Source organism: Sciurus vulgaris (assembly GCF_902686455.1).
Source record: "Sciurus vulgaris genome assembly, chromosome: 8".
Classification (NCBI taxonomy): domain Eukaryota; kingdom Metazoa; phylum Chordata; class Mammalia; order Rodentia; family Sciuridae; genus Sciurus; species Sciurus vulgaris.
Window position 1 is genome coordinate 61,608,025 of NC_136468.1, and position 23,377 is coordinate 61,631,401.

Genomic DNA, 23,377 nt, shown 5'->3' on the forward strand with positions numbered 1-23,377 from the left:
CTGTAGTTTGCTGTACATTATTCATAGTGTTTCCGTGTGGAATAATCTAAACATCTCCATATCTAAAAATCTGGGATTTCGTGTCTGGTCATCAGTTAAAGCAGATAGAAGCCCTACAGGCAAACATTTGTTCTCTCATGATATAGATCAGTGGTTCTCAAACTTGCTTGAGCTTCGATATTTTCTGAAATACTTATTAAAGCATACATTCTTGATCCCCACACAAAGAAATTATTATCCAGTAGTTTACAGGGGATCTGGATAGCTATCTCATAAGACTTCCCTGGAAATCCCCTCAAAAACAGTGACTTTTAGAAGTATGTGCCATGTGGGTGAGAGGTGCCTAATTTTTTTTCCCCTCCGTATCCTAATGCAGTAGGTGTGGTTGAGTTCTTTAGGCACATCAAAGTATTAAGGTAGAATTAAAGCAATAGCTCACAAAATATAGAAAAAAATCTTCATATTATGTTTCCATATATAAACATTGCAGATCTTTTGAAGAAGAAAAGAATTATCAGTCTATTTTGAGTTTCCTGCTTTGTGAACAGAGAATATCCTTGCTCATATTTTAAAATTCACATTTTATAAGACATTAATAGACATTTCATGCAAATAAGGTACTGTATGTCTTTTTAAGCAAACATTTGAACTAGTAAAAGTTCTTGGTTTGTTTAGTTGCAAAGAATTCTTCATTCTGTCTCCCACTGCTAACTTGTCCCATCAAAATGTTTTCTTCAAATGTATTGCTAATGATCAAGTGTCTAGAGAAAGGGAATAACTGGCTATACTACCTTAAAATAATTTTTGATAGATTTAAATGTTCATAAGTTCATGATAGTACTTTTTTATGAACTATTTCTGGATGGGGAGAGACCATGGCAACTAATTTAAAAAATTAATCCTGGCAAGCAGTGCCCCGAAATTAATACAACTGAAGCAAATATTTTATCTAATGATAAATAATTCTGAGATATCCTGGCAGAATTAGCAATGAATCATGCAATCTAGACATTGGATTTTGAATTTTTTTTTCCCTTTTCTGTCATCTCTTGACTTTTTTCTTACCTATCTTTTACCTGCTAAATATTTTTTAAAATTATTTGGGGGGAATTAAAAATATATGGCACATGAAACTTTTGAAAATTCAAATTACCTTCAGTAAAGAACTCTATGTGGTTGATGCCAAAGCCTACATGATTTGAAGTGTTGTTCATATCAGGAATTTGACTCTAATTTAAGAAACAAATACACTTGTATAACAAGGCAAAATGAATTTAAAACACTAAGTTCAGGAAGCAGTACGATGACAGTTGAAGTGGGGTGATGAGGGACTTTTTCCCTTAAGATGCATTGTGGATGGCATGTGTGAGGTTAGGTCCCAGTGCCTGCTCCTCCAATTACCAGAGGCTGTGACTGTTAGAATGAAATAAGAAGGAGGAGGAGGGAGGAAAGGGAGGATGGGGATACTGTGGATTTTTGCTTCACACTCCATCCCGAGGATTAATTTTCATTCCAAAACATAGGGGAGGCAAATGGAATGGCCATTTAGAATAACTCCTTGAACTTCAACCGTACTTGGCTGGCATGGAGGTAGTCCTTTCCTGTCTCACCGCTAAGGTTTCTAGGCCCAGGTGAAGGATCAGGCCCAGTTTCTTTAAGCCTCTGTCCTTCAGCAGCAGAGTCATATGGGATCAGAAGTGTCAGTAAGATAAAAAATAATGTTGATAAAAATTGTTTTTTTCAGAGAAGAATTTACATCCACAATGCTTCTTTGTTTCTTAATCCTTTAAATTCTAAGTCTAAATCTTTGTACATTTTTTTCCTAGCATAAATTCCTCTTCTGACCTATTTTTTCCCCCAACCATTGCTTGTATGTGCTTTACAAATCCCTGGCAGGGCAGTCAGTGTTATTGGGAATGCTGTGCAGCAGGGCAGTGCCAACCTCTCTGCTTTTGCTAATCTTCATTCCAGCCAGGTTATCATTTTGTTAGTTCATGACTGACTTATGTTCTTGTTCGTTTTTTGTTCAAGTGTGGGTGCATTATCATATCTCAGAAGTGGACATGCATTATCTGCCATGTGTAGAAGGGAATGGACAGAGAGCCACAGATGTCCCAAAAGGCAGCTTCCAAGGGGTCATGTTTATAATTCAGATCTCCCCAATCCACTATTACCCAACAACTATATAAAATTAGAAGAGCGTATATTTACCAGCACATTCATGGTGAGCCCTTAAACAAATGCTGAAAGTAATTTTAAAACTAATCTATAAAATTTATTAACAATGTTTAATGGAAAATTTCCTTTGCCAATTTAAAAGCTGTGTTATCTGCATATAGTTAATTCAGATATCCCCCTACATGTGACCTCTTTCTAAGAAGCAAGAAATAAATAATAAGATAATTAGACTGCTAAATACATGCCAAGTTGAGTTAAAAAATAACATGTGATTGAAGAAGGTTTTATTCTTTTAAAGGACTTTGTGTTGAAGTAAACTCTAAGCATAAGCAAAAGTAGTATCCTCCATAACTCAAATTAGTGTTCCAACTGAATATTTCAAATAAATGGTTGAATTTGGAATCTTTTGAAATCACTACCCATAGCTTGTGTTTGCCTCATGTTGATTCCATTTGTCCTCCAGCCATGTGATTAAGAACAAGGACTGTGGTGTCATATTTACCAGGGAGACAGACCTGATTCTGCTGTGATGTGGCACATTATTGGAACATCTGTGCCCTAAATTTCTCACCTTACATTAGGATTAAAATAATCATCTTGTATACCATGACTATCCATCAGCATTGGCTGGAGCGTCCCTGTTTATGCCAATTGCTATGAAGCGACTCGTACCAGCTTCCCCTTTCACACTTGAAAATGTCCCATTTTGAAGGATAAATTATAGTCTCTTTGCTTCTATAGTTATTACGATGATTAAATGAGATGGCCCATAATCATACAAAGGACTTATAAAAAATATTACTTATAAATATTAAATGCTTGTATTGCTTGTCTCTTATAATTCCAATATATAGAAACAGAAATGACATGAAAAATCCTAAAGAGCTGCACAAGCCTCCTGAAGCAGACATAATAGACAGTGACATAGCAGTTTCATGTGACTCTCAAATGTCTGCAGAATATCTGGTTATGACTCATATCTAAATACAGAAACAACATTGTTACATCAGTGAGTCCATGTTCCAGAAATTTCAAAACATTACAGTAATAAAATATAAAAATAGAAACTAATGTTATTGGTAAACTACATATGTGTACATTAATCTTGGTCTTTCAAGCAGATATTTTAGGCCAGAAAGAGGATATGTATTAGTCATTAATTAAACTGGGTTTAATTGTTGGATAAAATACCATTTTATCCATAATGATATAAGAAGCATAGATGGCCACCACCCATTAATACTTCTAATATTCAACTGATATATATCAATATTCCTCTGTTGATATGAAAATAAAGATGCTCTTCTACTTAAGATGGGGTTACACCCAAATAGTTCACTATAAATTGAAAATATCATAACTAAAAATGCATTTAATTTACCTAAACTGCTGAACATCGTAGCTTGTAATCCAACCTACGTGTACTCAGAAAGCTCATATTTGCCTGCAGTTAGGCAAAATCATGTAACCCAGACCTATTTTTATCATACTGTTGAATATCCCATGTAATTTATTGACTATGGTGCAGTACTGGTCATCTACCTTCATGGTCACTTCCTTGACTAAGCTGCATGATTGTCACATGTTACAAGTCTAGGAAAATGTCAGCATTCTAAATTCAAAGTACAATTTCTGCTGCATGTATATAGCTTTTGCACCATGGCAGAGTTGAAAAATTCTAAGTTGAACCTTCATAAGCTAGGGGTATCTGTACTGGAAAACCCCAGGTGACCCTTTTCTACATGGGTGGCCTTAGCCCTACCCCAGACCAGGAGCTAACACCTAACATGTTGGTTCATTTCTGGCCCAGAAATGGGGCCCCAGAACTCAGCTTCTACCTAAGACTTCTACCTTCCAATGGCAGCACCTATGCTATTCTTTAGTAGCACCCTATAGTGGACTGCATAGGGAAATTGCTTTCCAAAGTGTGGTCAGATAAAGGACTACTGAGTCTCCCCGTTCACACATATTCATAAGCTTATTTATTGTCCAGATTCACATGGAATCTTCTCTGAAGCTACCTTCAGGACAAGAAGGATAAACTGAAATTCTTGAATAAGATTTTTTTTTTTTTTTTTTGTCGTTTTCTTTCAGAGCATTTTGTTGGTGTACATATACTCTTCCAGAATAATAAGAATTTTTTTTAATCAATAACCTCTCTTAAACCAAACTATTTTTTTCAGGTTAATTTTGATGTCTCACTTAAACATACAGTACAAATTAGAGCAAAAAAATTTTTAAATTGTACAATGACCCGAGTTTTCATGATGAAGATTATGACTGTATCTGTTTTGTTTTCAATGAAAGGATGCCAGAAACAAATCTCCTTGTATTTTGAAGAGATTTGTGAATAGTGAGTGACACCAGCTATGGTCTGAGGGGATGGGCAATCATTTCAAACCAGTAGCATGAATGAGGTCAGGGACAAATCTGTCCATGTAACAATGCTGAGAAGAGCAGATACCCGCGTGTCTTGACTCTCCACAGGGACTTCTCTCAAACCCCCCGTTGGGGGTTATAACAAAGGTGTCCATCTGCATCCAACAAAATGTGTCTGAGTCTCATAGTGCCAGAGTGATGACCGGACACTCCATTCTGGCAACACTGCCCATTGTGTGGGCATTAGCTGCCTGAGTAGCTCTGCACGAGAGTAATAAGCACAGGCATTAAGAGAAGGCAAAGGGCTTCAGAGGTGTGGGAAAATAAACCCAAACAAAAATAAATCATTAATAATTTTCACTTCCTTCATATTTTATCAAATTAAGATGAATATTTTCACCATTCTAAATTCAGATGTGCAAATAAAACTGAAATGAACACTATCTTCTTAAGGAAAATGTACCATATTTTTGACATGTGTATTTCGGTGTGCTTTTCTAATAGGGGATTATATTAGAATTTTTTACTTTTTATCACTTGGCATCCCTTGTGGCCATTTTGTCCATCACAGCCTGTCCTCCCTACATAATAGATTCCAGTATCTATAAAAGCGCATCTTTCTCCTCCTCCTCTGTGAGGTCTTCTCCACAGCAGCTAGTGCTATGTTATTTCTCTGTCCTCAGAACTCATGCAGATTCTTGTCAGCAGCACTCTGCAGTAGGCTGAAAGATGTCCCCATTCTAACTCCTGGAACCTGTGAAATTCCTGGAACATAGCAAAATTGACTTTTACATTTTACATTTTAGCTCCAGGTGAGCCCTAAATACATTCACACGTGCCCTTCTAAGAGTGTGAGGGCTGACGCAGAAGGGGAGGGAAAACAATGTGACCACACAGGGAGAGAACGGAGTGGGGTGGTCTAAGCCAATAAATCAATAGAAGCTGGAAGGGGTAAGAAACAGAATCTCCTCTGTAGCTTCCAGAGGGAATGCAGCCCTGTCCTCAGTTTCAGACCAATGATCCAACTTGTATTTCTGGCTTCTAAAGGTGTGAAAGAATAAATTTCTGTGGTTGTAAGTCACCAAGCTTGTGGTAATTTGTTACAGGAACCACAGAAAATATACACGCATTGGTTCAGAAACATGGTATCTATAGATTTAAATGTTTCTTCTTTTTGAAAGTGTAATTTTCAAAAATCAAACATAGATACAGAAAGTACAAACAGCTTCAATATTTATGAGTTATCACATAAGTTAGCATAAACAGACCATGTTTGGGTAACTACTACCCAGGTTGAAAATTTTATCCAGACTCCTATAGACTCTTGCAATGACTATCCCTTCCTTTCTCTGTAAATGTAATATAATCACTGTCCTGCTTGCTAACACCATAGTTTGAGTCAACTTTTTCATAACTGACCAAATGACCTGACAAGAACAATGCAGTGAAGTTTATTTTGACTTTACAATTACAGAGGTTCAGTCCATGGTTGGCTGATTTCATAACTCCAGATCTGAGGTGAGGCAGAAGTCATGGTGGAAGGGCATGGCAGAGGAATGCAGCTCAGGACGTGACGGGAAGCAGAAGGAACTCCACTCACCAGGGTCAGAACATAGCCCCAAAGGCAGATCCCAGGGATATACCTCCTCTAGCTACACCCTATCTGCCTGCAGTTACCACCCAGTTAATTCATGTTAGTGGATTAATCCACCAAATAGTTTATAGTTCTCATAATCTAATCATTTCATCTCTGAATCTTTTTTCAGTGTCTCATACACGAGCTTTTGGAGGACATCTCATATCTAAACCATAACAATCACAGAATAAGTTTTCATGTTTATCTAAAACATGAAATTTGAGTTTATCTAAATGTAATTGTATAGTATTTTTTATTTTGCTTAATATTTTTTGAGACAGTCATTGATATTATTTGGTGAAGATATGTTTATTCTTTTTTGTTACTCAGTAGTGATGTTGTGATAGACATCATTACCCTATGTGCATGTATGATTACATGAATGGTATGAATCTACATTGTGTACAACCATAGAAATGAAATTATGTACCCCATTTGTGTACAATGAATCAAAATGCAGTCTGTAAATAATTAAAAGCTAAACAAAAATAATAATAATAAAAAATAAAAATAAATAAAAAATAAATAAATAAAGACATTTGGAATAATAAGGGGAAAAAATAGTGATCTTGTACAAAAACTACAGTAATTTGTTTTTTCAGTCTCCTATCAATGGACATTTATGTCACTTGGAGTTTAGAACTTTGATGAATAAAACTGCTGTGAACATTCTTATACATATCCTTTTGGAATGTACTTATGAATTGGATTGTTGGATCATATAGTATACATAGGATCAAACTGATCAGATATAGCCAAACCTTTTTCTAAAGTGGTCATAGAATTTTGTATTCCTTCCAGCAATATAAGAAATTTCAGTTGTTTGATGTCCTTGAAAAATTTTGAATATCAGCAACTTTTTATTGTTATTTTAAAACTGAAGTTTTAAGCTAGCCTGGTGGCTAAGTATTGGCATCTCATTGCAGTTTTAATTTGTAATCTCTAAATTACTAATGCATTTGAACACTTCTTCAAATGTTTGTTGGTCACTTAGATATCTGTGAAACATTTATTTCAAGTCATCGTTCACTTTACTTTAGTTTATCTTTTTCTTATTGATGTCTAGGTGTTTGTTATACAGTCTAATTTTGAGCACTTTTCAGGTTATATGTGTTTACAGTTTTTTCCCATTACTTGGCTTGCTTTTCAAACAATGGAATTTTTGCCCACATCAAAATTCTAAATTTTAATGTATTTCAATTCATCTTTTTTTTTTCTTTATGGTTTATAACTTTTTGCTCTGCACACAATCTCCTTACCTATGGCAAGACATTGAAGGTGACCTTCTATACACCTATTTTGTTGTACACATTTGCGCATTTCAAACTATAAAAGACTTGCCTTCCAGAAACAAAGTTACCATTTATATTTGCATCAATGGAGAGCATCTTTCACTCTTTCTCCTTGTGTACAGTGCTTATTTCATTTCTCTTTGAGCATCTTTTATGAAAAAGTACAGTACTTCTACTAAAATCAGTGGCAACCACTTTTATGAAAATGTATTTATGTGTATGATTATATTATGCATGACACAGAGATCACCATAAAATATCCTGTAGTCTATCACTTAAAAATAAATTATCAAGTGCTTTAAAATCAGAAAAAATATTTATTTAGCTCTGTTAATTTATCTTTTCATTTATTTACTCAGCAGAACATCAAAGTTCATCAATTGTCACCAGTACTAAAACAGCATTGTGACTTCTGTTGTTAGACATTCTAGGTGGAAAATCTAATTATAAATGATATAAAATGAAGGCTAAGTGTTCTTGTACTCTTTTTCTTGCAGAATAGTAAATAAGATTAATGTAGAAGATTAAGTAATGATCTACTAATGGTAGAATTAGGTAGACATACTAAAGGCTGAATTTAGAAACTTAGCTGAAAAATCATGTTGTATATGACCTTCAAAATCTGGACTAAAAGGCAGCAAAATCTCTTGCATTAAGAAGCATGTGTTGCTGTGAGACGTGATGACAGTAAGGGTGTTGAAGTAGGTTTATGAGCCATCTTATCATCCCTCATGGAAAGACCGTTTTCAGTTTCAAGAGAGGTCTTCCAGATTTAGAAAAAGAAGGAATTCCTTGATCTAGATTCCTTAAGCAGTCACTTTAATAGACCCATCCTAAATTGAAAAATGAAATGAAAATATGGGATGAAAAATGACCATCTTCTATAAAATGCACAGGCTGCATAAATTACATGCATAAGAAAGAAACACTCAAAATGAGATGAAGGAAAGTTTGGAGAGAGAGAATGTTTAGCTTGGAGACAAATGTTAACTCAGAGCATTGCCCCTGTATTTTCTAAATATACTGAGTAAGAGGAATGAAGGGTAGTTCTTTGAAGAATAAAAACAACAAAAACTATAAGAGGAATGGAACTAAGAAGTGTTTTTAGCCCTTATTAAAAGAAGTCTAAAATTTCCCCCCCAATTATCCTAAGAGAAGAACTATTTAGCAGGCTGGAATATGGCACCCAATGACCTGACTGACCTTGAGTGCTGTCCAGTGTCTTATCTAGGTGCTAGAGACATGAAGGTGGTAGAGTCATCATTTAATAAATAGTTTTTAAACCACTTGATTTTGGGCACAATTATGTAGTAGACAGAGAAAGGAATTGTTTACCATTGCACTGTTTTAATGGAGGTTTTAATCCAGAGAGTACAGGAGTTACTGCATTCAAAAGTTAGCTTAACCTTGAGTAGTCTAAGGAGGGAGAGTCCTAGTCAATTCCAGACAGAAATATTTCTTGAAGTAGTTTTATTTTTATTGTCCTGTACTTAATTTGTGTTAAACTTTTTTCTGAATATCAAATCAGAGAAAACTAGAAATAAAAAAATTTAGTTTTAATTACATTTACTTGCTTAACCCTTATTCAGAGGTCATGTAACTTCTTAAAATAACCATGATTGGTTGCATGTGTAGCAAAGAAAATTAATATCAGGAAAGAAGAATGCATTGTACATAAAATTTGAAAGAATTCAAAGTTTACTTTGGGGTAGAGTTTAAGAGTAGTTTAAGGAATTCTTAAACTTGGAAAAAAATATAATATTAAAAAGGATTTTATTGAATATTCAGTTAAGCCCCTTCATTTACAAATGCCACTGAGATGATCTACTCACCGATAAAAAACAGATTATGAGAACAAGACTGTCATTGTCCTCTGCTGCACACGTCCTGTCTAGTATGAGCTTCCCACAGTGCCACCTCACTTGCTTGTAGCAGTGGCTCCCATGCCTGCTGGCTCAGTAAGCCCTGTGCAGACTTCTCAGCACAGGAAGACTTATTGACACATAACATGATGGACTCATTGTGCTAATTGCTTGAAAAGTCAAATGAGGGTGCCTAGTGAGTTTTGCTCTTATTACATTTGGAAAAAGAATAATAAAGCTATTCTATACCATTGCTATTCAGGTGTGGTGAGCCACATAACTGGCAGAGTGCCATAGATGTTCCCAGCCCACATCACAGGGAATATAGGAGATGAGAGTGCACCTTTAAAAGTGTATGGGTAGTTGACAGCAATTTAGTGTTCACTGACTCAAATGTTAAGAAGGTTGGGTTTGTATTTGTATGGTTGAGATATTTAATTTTTCATTAACCTAACTTTTATTGTGCTCTACAAAAATTAAATGAAAACCTAGGAACATTTTTTCTTCACCACTGAACACCTGAGAGTTCTTTATAATACTCTTTCTTCAAGTTTCTTCCCTGGTGAATGACAAATACTTGGAAGTCAGGCAACCCTAACAAATAACCCTTTTTCTTCTGTTCCCTCCCTTTTTCCCAAATTGGATACAAAATTGAATACCTTATCCAGGTCAGTTTAAACAGTTATCATTAAACAGGTGTGATCTTCCAGTCTCTCTAGAATGTTCTAAAGTTTTCTAAAATAAATAATATTTCTAAGGAGTACTCAGACATGTGGGATAAGTTAATCTTGTTGTGTCTAATGAGCATAAGAAAGGATATGTACTGGGTGCAAAGCAGGAGTTCTCCAGGGATCTGTTACGGTGGAAGGAACACAGAGACATGGTTCACTGATGGTGCAATAGAGCTCTAAGGGTTTGCACAGACAGTGTGCAAAGGTGGAATAGTGTGCTAGAAGAGGCAGTGGTTCCAAAGCCAGAAAGACATCATTTCAGTTTTCCTTCAATGGCCACTTTTTATTGAGTGACTTTGAGAATGATGTCTGACCTCTCTGAGGAAGACTAGTAGTATTTCTTGAAAGTAAGAATAATGATAACAGTTAATATTTTCTGAACAGTATAATATAACGGGAAGTGCTCTAATTTAATCCATTAACTCATTTTATTCAAATAACCAACTCATACAACAATCATATCATTATCCCTATTTTATAGATATATAAACTGAGGCTCCAAGTTACTTAAGTAACTTCTATATAACACAAGAAAATGTCAAAGAGGGCTATTTGAGTTGATGCTGTCACCCAAGGGCCCACATTCTGACATTCTATACCTTCTAGGACTGCATTGAAAATAAATGAGAATTTAGAAAATAATATTGTACAAATGTTTGGTTTAATAGCATAATAAGTAGTATATGCATGAAAATCAGCCAGATAAGATTTTGCAGAAAAAAGTGTGGATCTTAGGAGAACTTAAAATACTGATTTTTTTTTTCAAGTAAAATATAGTTGTGAAGGTCTAATAATTGGCTAGTTCATGAACTTTTGAACCACACGTGCATATAAATCAGAGTTTCTATGAACTAAACTGAGGATAAAGTTTGTACAAGTGTTGCAAATGCATTTGGGGTTCAGTCTCTCTCTCCTGTTTCCATTTCACACATTTTGAGACTCTTCTCACTTCTTCATTGAAACAGGAAAATTGACAATAGTTTAAATTATCACTGGCCTTCACAAAGCTTTGTGAAGAAAGATAAATGTTCTGTAGGACCTTGAGTTCTTTTTGTTGGGTGGTTTTAAATATAAAGCATTGTTAAGCATTAGCTTATAAATACATACCTCCAAAACACATTCCTATTTGTCACATATTGATACTAATTCTTCTCAAAGAGCATACTATTTGTGGGGGGATACTGGGGCCACTCAAACCACTGAGCCACATCTCCAGCTCTTTTTTGTTTTTTATTTAGATTGTGTAGTTCCTTGCTATTTTGGGAGCTGACTTTGAACTTGAGATCCTCCTCCCTCAGCCTCCTGGGCCAATGGGATTACAGGTGTGAGCCACTGTGCCTGGCAGTGCATACTGTTTTAAGCAAACTTGAGTCTAAAGGTCAAAAATAAGACCCAGACACTGAAGAGAGTAAGATAGGACTGTAATGTAGAAAATCAGTTAGGACTGACTCCTAGGTAAGTCTCAGGAATCTCCCTTCTTTGAGCAGGGGAGAGCTGAGGTCTGCGTTGACTGAAGGAGGCAACCTTGGGAAGACATAGGTTCTTCTTTGCACTGACCTTGGTACTGCAGCAAGTTTGTATGTTCAATGGACAGATCTGAAAATACTCACTAAATAAGTGTTTCTGTAAAGAAATATTTTTATTCCTAAGAATTTTTATTTTTTTTTAATTTATATTTAATAAGCAGCATGCCGAGCTGTTGTGTGCATTAAAATTTGTAAACCAGACAGACACAGTGCAGTGGTGCACACCTGTAATCCCAGCAGCACTCACAAAATAAACAAAACAAAAATGCCCCCAGATTCATTCCTCAATACCATTAAAAAAAAGAAAGAATGAAAGAAAGAAAGAAAGAAAGAAAGAAAAGAAAACCATAGCTATGCTCAGAAAAAAGTGAAGGTGGTCAAGTCCATCAGTTGAGTGTAGTCTCATCCTCCAGGAAGAATTGGAGACCATGGGCACTAGCCCTTACATTCAAAATTTGGAAAAGATTCCCAAGAATCATTTGCAGTTTTTTCACATATTTAGTGGAAAAAAAATTATAAGACCTAGTGAATAGAATTATTGTGATGAACTGTTCTTAGAAAATGTGTAGGTATTTTGTATATTCTTGGTAGGAATCAATTAATGTTAAGTGGTAAATTAAAATTGGATGATGTGATGCAAAATTGTTTTTACTGTTCTTGTTTATTTTGATGTTAGAATACAAAAATTATTTTTGCTAAAATTTTGAGATGCCATTTTTAATTGTAATACTGATGGCACTTTAATACTAACTAGACAATAATTCAATATTTTACTTAGTAAAAATTAACTCAGACAACAGCTATAAAGTCATGCTTTAAAGGTAGGACATTGCACAAATAATACTGTTTAAAAACTGAATTCTGTGGCATGCAGACCATCAAATATGAGTGAAAGCTCTGAGGCTATAAGTGCTTCACAGTTATTTTCTCATTCAATTAGCACAATAGTCCCAGGAGACAGGTATTATTATTTCCATCATTCAGGTAGAGACACTTAGGCACCAATAATTTAAGTAATTTTCCTAAGGTCACATAACTAGTCAGATACAGTGCCAAGATTTGACAGTAGAACTGTCTTCAAAAGCCAGATTTTGTTCCAGGAAAATGCATTGGGTCAGAGAGAGAGAGAGAGAGAGAGAGAGAGAGAGAGAGAGAGAGAGAGAGAGAGAGAGCGAAATCCATTTTAATTTTCTGTGTATTTTTGGTTAAATTGACTTTTGATTTGAATCACACTAGCAATTTTCCATTTGAATGTTAAAAGATAATCTTTGTTATTTTTGAATTCACTGTTTATGAAGTAACAATGCTTGCAAAGGTTTAAAAATAGGGAAGAACAACTTTTGTATGTCTCTTTGATGAAAAGAAACCAAAGGCAAATACCTAACCATAAACCTGCTTATCCAGTCTTTTGGATGTATGGCATAATGTGGCTTCTTTGACTTAATCCCACTGAGTCACTAAAATTGCTTAGCATGAAGTTTATCAAATAATATCACCTCAATATGCACACCTCTCATTTTGCCCAATAAAATACATTTTGCTTCTTGATATTTGTGATTCAAAAGTGTCCATAAGTACATGGAAATAAATTTACTTCCATGTTAAAAATAGACCAAGAGCCATTAATACTCAGATTAACCTTTTTTGGTTTCTATGGTTTGCCACTTCCTCTCTTAAGGGTGCCTTATATCCACCAAAAGATTTTATTTGTACACTGAAATTGAGACAGTCATGGCTGATGTTTACCTCATGAAGGCGGCACCATCTTGTAAAATAAATAAGCTTTGAGTCTCACTTTCTGCTATTCTCCTTGAAGTGCATGCAAGAATGATAAATATTATGTTCCCAGAGCAAAAACAAAACAAAAAAAAAATGTGCAACACTATCTTCTCTTGAAAGATTGAGTGATGACACTACAAAATACCATCATGTGAAATTTGAAAACAAATGGCCTCACAGTCTAGCAGGAAGAAAAGAGAAGTGTCTTGCATATACATTGAAGAGCCATTGTGTTTATGATGTGCCTGGGGTTTTCAAAGCTGCAGGAAACATGGTTGGATCCTTTATGCTTCTCTTGAAAAGAATCAAAGGATAGCTCCATTACTATGTAGGAGCACACTCCCAAGGACTGTTTAAATCTCCTCTCCAGCAGCTCAATGCTGCAGAGTCACTGACCTTGTATTTTAGACTGTGTCAGGGGAGAAAGATACAAGAAAAAAAGGAGACAGGGGGACTTCTGCATTGAATGTCTGACAAATGTGTTTGAAGTGAAAGAAGCATGCCTCTACTGTCCTCTAGAGTTCTCCAACCTTCTTTCTTGTTTTCAAGCCAAATGCAATAACTTGATTAAACAATGAGTCACATTGAACTAAATAATATTTAGACAAAACATCTCTCTCTTTAGGAAAACATCTGTATATCTTTTTGTTCATAAAGTCTGGCTTCTTAAAATTGAGATTTTATAGTATACAGTTTATTATATCTTCCCTGTGCTCAAATGAAAATGGAATTAAGAATGCATCAATTGAAAACATAGTTCAAGAATTTGGTTTGTGGGGGGAGCTGGGTTGTTAACTTCCAAATTGTCTTACTAAAAGTTGTGGGTGGCCTTTCATCATTCCGAAGGAATCTAGAGATAGAGAATTTTTGGCAATATGTAGCTGTTTTCCAGTTAGTAATTTGTATTTCCTTCTTGTCTAGTTCAACATTTTGTTAGTTGCAATGCAACTCAACTTCTGTTTGAGAAAATATGTAAATCACAGTGGTCCATAAAGAAAGTTTGCCCTGCTTGTTTCTTGATCAAAGAGTAATTACAATCCTTTAACTCTCAGGACACCAAAGTGAGCCCTCAGTGTTATCAGACTCTTCTATTTGAATACAGTGTGAAGAAGAATATTAATAAGTTGAATTTTTTTTCTAGAAATTCTTTCTGTGTATGTATATTTCTATGTAGACATGTCATACTTTAGGTGTACAAATATTTTTTATTCTACTATTCACTTAATATTTTATCAAAAATAATCTCTCAAGAACTCTTCATTAGCAGAATTATCTTTTCAAAAAACTTACATGTGATTATGTCCTATACATTCTCAAATTTTTTCATTGGCATCTCAATTGACTTGGGAAAAATCTAACCATTTTGGTTTGACATTCAGGGAGTTTGCATCTTTTCATGTTGCTGTGACATTCAAGCAGTTTGTAAGTAGTTTTGCATGTTGTTTGGCTCCTCATTTCTGCTCAGAAATCCCCACACAAATCTGCTTCTTTAGCAATTCCAAAAATTCTGATCATCCTTTGAATCTTCTGCCTCAGGTTTCCACACAAGCTCCTTCCAACTCTCTGGAAAATGCGTATCTCTTTATTAGCTCATTATTTATCCTTGAGGTCACAGTTTACATCACACTTCCTCACAGTGGTTTTTTTCTGATCCCTGATATAAGGCAGTTGCCCTTGTTGTCAGAGCATTTCTTGTCTTTTACTGTACTTTCTGCATTTATTATTGTGATTTTTTTAGTTTACTATGAAGAGTGGCTCAACTAATATTGAATGAAGAAATAAATTCAAGCACTTCCTTCTAAGATATCCTGGTTTTGCCCAGTAAGTCTTAATCTTCCTTCTCCAGTGCTCCCTCTACTTCTGGAGTCTTCTTCTGCAATAGTTTATGTGTCCCCACTCAAAGCTATCCTCTTGCAGAGAGAGACCAAAACTTTTCATCTTTTTACCAAGTCCTTGTCTCGTATACCATCTATTGAATGATTGTGTAAATATAAGCCTCAAAAAGTATTTTTATTTTGTGTAGAGCCTACTGTATTATATACAAATACAAGCTTGATGTCATGGGAACCCGTGGCATAAAGGATCAGATAACTTATGAGGGTAAAATGGGCAAGAGACCTCACTCAGCATATGGGTCTCCTTCTCTTCTCACTGTAATTACAGTATCTGAGTAGGAGTTCCATTGGAAGGCTAAAAGGTATACAAGCAAGTTTTACTGAAAACATAGAAACTCTCTATGTAAGACATATTTTGTGACAGATGTGTTTAATGTTATTGTCAGAATCTTGCTTCTGTGGTTCCACTGTGGTCACAGTGGGATTTGGGTGTGGAGAATGGGGTCTAGTGTGTTCTTTCTTCCCTGAGGTTTTGCTGGCATGAAACACCATGCTGATTCTCCATCTCTTCCCACTCACACCCATTGGTCTCAAGTACTCGACTGTCTTTACACGTCCATCCCACCACTCATGGTCTTCGATATTTGTGTTTTACAATATTTAACTCCCAGATTCATTTTTTTTTGTGAATGAAATTTTAATAATTGTTTTCATATTGAATATTCACTGATTTAAAAACTAACAGCATAAGAAAATGTTTTCCATATCCGGAAATTCCTATGTAAACAATTGTAATCAGCATAGTATTATATTTAGCAGACAGCACTTTCAATTGTAATTATACACTCCCTTGCTTTTAACTATTTTTTCCCTTTCTGTTATGTTTTCATATTTTGCTGACCATCTTAGACCCCATCTTAGTGTTCACAGTTCTTGAACACTTTGCCACCTAGCTGTTCTTCCAGAGGTGTCAAGAACTCTAGAAAGCAGGTGTCAGATGAAGTGCTTTCTCCTCCACAAGTTTATCTCCCTTGTTTGCATCTCAAGTGGACACTCTGAAACCGAGGCCTTCCTGACTTAACGAACACCGCTGATGTGGACATCTCAGTGTATATGAGTGTATATGTTGTCTCCCTATGGTTTAGCAATAGGTTCAGATCAGTTCTGCTTTCCAGAAGTTACTTCCTTTCATTTCAGTCTCTCAAGACATCTGAGCTCTTCCCTCATGGAATGTTCTTCATACGCTGAGATAGAATGTGACCATTGCTTCCCAAGCAAGGAGTCAAAGATTGGCACGTAAAATCTTTGAAATCTGCTTTCATGTCTTCCAAGTTAGATTGAAAGAAGGAAAGTCAGAATTTAAGATTCTCTATTTAACTGAACCACACACAGAAATAGAATCTGTTTCAGATAGGATAACAAAAATGAGAGTTTTTTTTTTTTTTTTTTAATTTCATTTATCCTAAAAATGCACAGGGGCATTACTGTAGCTGTATTTCTAAGATAAGTTTGTGAACACCCATTTTTTTTCTACCAGATTTATTATAACATGAAATATTCATTGCATTAGCTTAATGGATATTCTATAACAAAATATATGGATAATGCTTGTAGTATATAATATTTGCAAATAGTAAAAAAGCAATTCTTTTCTTAGTTTTATGACTGCAGGGAAAATTAGATATCATTCTGTCTACTAAATAATCTCCTTCTTTTTACATTGAAGATGAAGGACTTAAGATACAGGATAGGTGTAAATGGGGACAAGGAAAAATCCTGTATTGACAAAAGATGAAAGTAGAATTTCAACCTCTGTAAACTAATCCCAAAGCTGACCCCCCAACACCAAGACTCACACCCCACTTTTTAATCAGGATGAATTATTTCACAAAAATCCTAATATTGGGGCTGGGGCTGTAGCTCAGAGGCAAAGCACTTTTCTAGCACATGGAGGCACTGGGTTTGCTCCTCAGCACCACATAAAAATAAACACATAAAATAAAGGCATTGTATCCATATACAACTAAAAAAAACTTGTTAAAAAAACCCTAATATTCTAAAAGTTGATGATTTTTTCTCATTTTATTGGTTAATGCTCAAATCTTTAATTCACCAAAATTGAAGATCTTAAAACTCAACATAGCAGGAGAAAAGGTAGAATGTTATTGAAGAAAAAACATAGTCTCTTATTCAGAATCAGTTTTGCCCTCAAAGACAAAAATGGAACTTAGTAATCATACAGTGCTAGCCCCATCCCCAGCCCATGGCATTTTGAACCAGTTTCAAATAGTCTTCCAGGCAGCCGTCCAGAGAAGAGAAAACCACAAAAACCAAAAAACAGAATAACAACAAAATAAAAGTAAATATCAGCAGACCTGAGAATTCACATAAAGGGTCAAGGAAGTTTTAATAAAGCAGCTCTATTTAAATTACAGTGAAACTATTTTTCTACTTATGAGTAGGAGTTAGAAGTCAGGAAAAATCTTGAGGAGAAATAAACATATCTAAAGGCTCTGAAGCAGAAAGGAGCACAGCAAGTTTTAGGATGTGAAAAAAAAGGGCAAGAATGCAAAGAAAATACGCCAGTAGTGATGATTGACATTTCTAGTGAGGTCATCTTAAACCAGATCAGGCCAGGCCTTGAAGGATGTGTTAAAATTTGGATTTGGTCCTAAAAGTAATAGAAAGCCATTCAAGACAATTAAGGAGAGGGGACCTAAGAGTACAATGACCATATAACTTAACAGCTAAACCATGAATCTTTTGAGAATGAAAGGGGGCACTATTGATTATTATGCTGGGAAAACGAGCATGAACTGGGGCTGTCTGGGGCAAACCCGAGCAAGACTTTGTCTTTATAAAGACTCCTGTATGTTTGCTAATCTTCCCTCTGAGCCAATGCCTGGGAAGTACATCCCGTGTTCACTCTTGCTTTTCTCTGACCAGGCTCACTGAAGTGTGTCTTTCATTCCTTCTTTCATGCATCTGGTATTTTGCTTCCACTCAGCTAATCATGCCCATCTCTCAAGAAACATAGAAGAGCGGAACCTTTTATCTTCCGCATGAACTAAGTCTGACCCACTTTCCTGCAGCCTCTTGGGCCTCCAGAGATAATGTCATGAGCACATGGAGTGGTCCTCTGCTCAGTAATTCATCCTAGGATTTGATCTATCTCAAGTTGTTTGCAGTGTGGTCTCTACCTCTTCCCAGCTGGCAGTCTAGATTTGAGAGGCTGAGGCATTTCTTGGACTTGATTGGATATTGGACAAACTCATGTGCAGGGCAAGAACACAATAGAAACTCAACAAATAAGTGATGAGGTTATCCATCTGATTAGAAAAGCAAGAATGTATCCCATGGGGTTCACAGCCTTCTCTTTGAATCACAGATTTTACTGTGTGACTTTGTTAGGTTGCTTAAATACACTGAATTTTTGTTTCTTTGTATGTGGAACTAGAATAATATTAGGACTTAATGCAGAAGCTTTGAATGAAAAATCAAATGAAATAAGTATATAAAGCACCTACAACAGTTACTCCTACTTGTGAGCCCGCAGGTGTTGTGGGGGCTATTAATTTTGAGCAAATGTGATTTTAACAACTTGCCTTCTGGTCTCTGTTTACTTTAGAAATTAGGAGCTGTAGTTTCAGTCAGGTAAAGTTTTACTGCTCTTGTATCTGCAATTTTTCCTGGAGGGACAGGTGAAGTTCAGTTTCTAACCCAGTTGCAAAACCTTAAGCCTCAGGGAGAGGATGGGTCATTTGAGCCCACTCTACTTAAAATTCTTGGAGATAACACTTTCAAGACAGGAAATTAACCTGTCAGTAGCACTATCTCTTAAGTAAAAGGTATCCCAAGGATTTACTTTGAAATCTGCAGTGTGCATTCTGCCTGGGGCAGAGTTAAGTTTATGATGGGGGGATGTTGCACTGGGCTAGGCAAACAAAATAACAGAACATAAGGTAGGACTTAAAGTTGTCACAAGGTCATATCTTCATAGCTGTGTCCTCTGTTTGTGCAAAATGTCCAGCCCTGTGTGAAAAGATTCAATAAATATGTGTTGAATAAGAAATTAATAGTACATCATGAGTTTTAAATAATTAATGATTAATTATTGTATATACTTCTAAGTGAGAGACTTCTGGGAAGTGATTTTCAAGCAAATAATTTTTTGCCTATTTTGGAATTTCAAAAAGACCAAAGATAAATAATGTATTCTGAATATATGAACTCCCTTTCTATGTAGTTTAACAAATGCATATTATTCATAAAAGGGAACACTATAAACTCTCCAATAAGATTACATTCCTGAGCACATGAATGAGATTCTTAATGACTTAGTCACCTCAGAAATATTAAAATCGCTGGCTTAACAGAAACCAAAGGTTATTTATTATGTGACTGAAATGGAGTGTTATTGACAGATATAAAATATTACTGTATATTGGTGGTTTTAATTTTAATTGCTGTAGCCATATACTGACTATTCTTAAGTAGACTCAAAAGCTTACAATGCTAGTGTTAATATTTTGGGGAATGTATTGTTCTAGTTTGGGTTAAATTCTCAAGTCTCACAGTGGCTTCCATTACAAAGGAAAGTTCATGTGAACACATAAACTTTAGGTGAGCATACTGTGCTGTAAAGTTTCCCTCAAGAAACATTGGCATAGAAGGCACTGCAGTGATTTTCCATCATAGAACTCTACAATAATGTGGAGTTCAGGAGAGAAACATGTTCTATTTTTTCTTTAATGCTGTTTCCCAGGAGACTTTCCCAGGAACTTGGAGACCTATGCTGCCCTTTGAGGGGCTGCATTTTCTAAGACTACATCCTCTCAGCCAAGTCCCTTCTCAATCAGTTGGGTATGGCCTGAGAAACAACACAAGTAGCTGTACCTCTGATACTGTAAAAAGGATGACATCATTAAGATGAAAAGAAACGTAAGACAGTTCCATTCTTTGACTTGTTCAGATGAGGAACTAAAAATAATTGTGATTTCTTTCTCTCACTGGAAGCAAACCATTAAATCAGTCATTTTGTATACTGGTGGCCGAGTAATTGAATCACTTATTTACAGAAGTTGGATCTACATTGAATCAAAATGATAGATTCTTGGGTCATTCTTTTTATAGCTAAAATTCTCATTGCTTTGAACTCAGCTCTTTATTCTAAAATAGGAGAAATAATTATAATTTTCTCAGGCCCCCAAATTTAATCATTTCTACCAACAGCAATTTAAATAGCATTTTAACAAAATAGCCTAGGCTCCTATCAGGAGAAGGGCACTTCCGAAGTAAATCTTCCTGGTTAACAGCTGTCAAACAGTCAATGAGCTACAGATGATTAAATCGGAAAATGCTTTATGGCTCAGGAACAGAGATTAAAAATCCTTGGACCAGAAAGGTCTTCAAGTTGATGTGGTTATTGCTCCCTCTGGTATTTGAATTAATGTAAAATATCGATTATTTTCTAATGAAACAGGTAAAGAAGAGAATTGTCATTGTTATTAATTGCAAACAAAAATCAATTGGAGCTATTTTCCTGGCTAAGAACACACTCTTGGCTATATTTCAATATGGATTAGGAAAAGAGGGAGAAAAGGGGAAAAAAATCAGAATATTTTGAAAAAAAAAAAAAAATAAACCTAAACTAAACTTTGGGAGAAATTGTGCCTTCTCTTTATCCCAGCCCAATCTCAAATACAGTCATTCCATATCCTTGATTTTAAGTGTTTGTCACATCAATTCTTCCTTCCCTTTCTTGTATATCTGGAGTTTATCAGCATTATATCTTGGTGACTATAACTCTCTCAGTCTTTCAGTTCTCACACTCCAAAGTTACCCGGACACTCAAATTATTTCCCTTAAGATTGTCTTATTTTATTATTGTACTCTCCTTCTCAAGTAATTCAAGTAGATTCTACATCTAAAAAGTTTAAATATTAGATATATTAATATTAAATATAAATTAAACAATCTAGTTCTCCCTTTTTCCTCCCTCATGTAAGGAGTTGTCCTTTGTTGGCTAAGTATTGATGTCTTGCCCCATGTCTCAAATAGGTATCCTGTGTAACTAGCATCACTATAACTAAGGTTCACTTAATGTGCACATCCAATTTAAATTTTCCCAGTAGCCCAGTGAGGATGCAGGTTTATTAGTATCCTTACTTTACAAATGAGGATGCTTGCATTCAGAGAGTTTTATAAGTACATATCAAAATGAAATGGTAGACCTGTGATTCAGACCCCTTCCAGTGGTTGGGCCCTAGAGGCCAGAACTCAGTCATTTTATAGCTTTATTCTATTTATTTCACTGGAGAATTATTTATACAAAAGATACTAGTTCAGGTCTCTTCTGCTGCCCAAGCTATAACCTATCCACGATGTTTGCATAACTGTGAATTGCATCCCATCAATGAAAAAGCAAGCTTGGTAAAACACTGGAATTTTAGGCAGAGTGAAAACAATCTGTGTCTCCTCTGACCTTTGAGTGACACTTGCCTTGATCCTGAGTTCTGTCCCACATTCTTGGCTCTTAGAAATGTTTCCTATTAGCCTTAACCTCTGCTCTAGCATGGACTGACCATTGTTTGTGAACGATATCTACCTCCCCCCATCACCTTTTTTCATCTCCTCATAAAAGAAGCTGTCCCAGTTTCTGGGTCAGTGATACCACCTGTTAACTATGTCACCATTCTGTCCATGATGTCTAGTGAGACTCAGAAACTGGAAGACCAGCACACTCGCCTGTGCTCAGGAGCCCTAATCTAATTTGCAAAGATCTATATCCTATCCCTTGTTGTCAGTGACCTACCTGTGTTTTGTTCTTGTCTCTTCTCACAATTTTGCTTTTCAAAATTCTTCTGAAAATTTTTTCTTAGTTATTTTTCCACATTAAAAATCATATACTTTACTATTATATGAACAGTATATCTGAGAATATGCTTTAATATTGTGTTAATAATTTTATGGATGTGAGTTCCTTAAATTAAAAAAAAAAAAGTTAAAAGGAGGAAAATATGTATCCATTTTAGCTGAATTCTTTTCTGTTTTTTAATTAATGATGCAAACTTGACACTAATACTCCTAACAGTAATAAGAATTATAATTTATTGAACACTTTTTATTACTCATTTCAAGTATTTACGTGAAGTAAATTATTATTTACTATACGTGAAGTAAAGTATTATTTCAGTTGATTTTCACGGGAATTCTAAGTTCCCAAGGCTCTGTTTTTGTTGCTTTTTACAGATGAGGAAATTGAAGCACAGAGAGGTTAGGTATCTAACTGTGCTCAGTATCACAGAAAGTTTGGTGCCACAGTCTGGCATTACAATATGCTACTTGGATAACATTTAATATCATCGACTAAAACTACCTGGAGAAGATTATGGTAGACCGTCTTAACTGGTGTGCCTAGAAAACAGGTCAAATGTGTGACTTCTGTATCTTCTCATGTAGGATATGTCTTAAAGAATATAATTCTTGACATCTATAAGTAATAGTATCATTTTTTTCCATTGGTTTGTGAAACTATAACCATATCAAAGTTTCTACAAATCTGATTTAGAATTAAGAATCAGTTCATCTTGGGAGCAGTAGTCTCTAAAAGCAGTTTTCTTTCATAGAGTTTCAGATCATAATCAATCAAAAGAACAAAAAAAAATCCTAAATCATTTGAATAGAAAAGTCTTAAATTGTGCAAAGGAACATTTTGCCTGCAGAGAAAATTGCCTCTGCGCCAATGGTTATTGACTGCTTTTATTGTCATGATACATTCATTGTCCTTAAAGGGCAACTACTCAGGCACATATTAAATGTAAATGAACTTAAAAGAACATGAGTCACAGATCATTGAGATGCTTAAAATACAAAGATTCAGGTGTTTGAAATTTCATATTTTCCCTTTGATACACTCATAGGCTTGCTGTCATTTAAAGAACATTGCCACCTGAATGAGATAAAATGGAAAAATAGATCTCTTTTCAAATTATTTATAGAAAAATATGTTAGACTAATTAAAACTATGTTGAGGAAGTAAGCAAGTTATTTAGAATAGGACATGATTCTAAAATGGTGAATGTACTAAAACTAAGAAAAGAACATTCATAGAAAATAAGACATTCTCAAAGCTGTTGGTTTTGCTTTTTGTTCTACTA

At 35.2% G+C, this 23,377-nt stretch overlaps 1 protein-coding gene across 1 annotated transcript in view; it reads left to right on the forward strand.

Moving 5' to 3' along the window:
- Positions 1–23,377, forward strand: part of SEMA3C (semaphorin 3C) — a 158,943-nt gene that overhangs the window by 57,627 nt on the left and 77,939 nt on the right. The window lies entirely within an intron of this gene.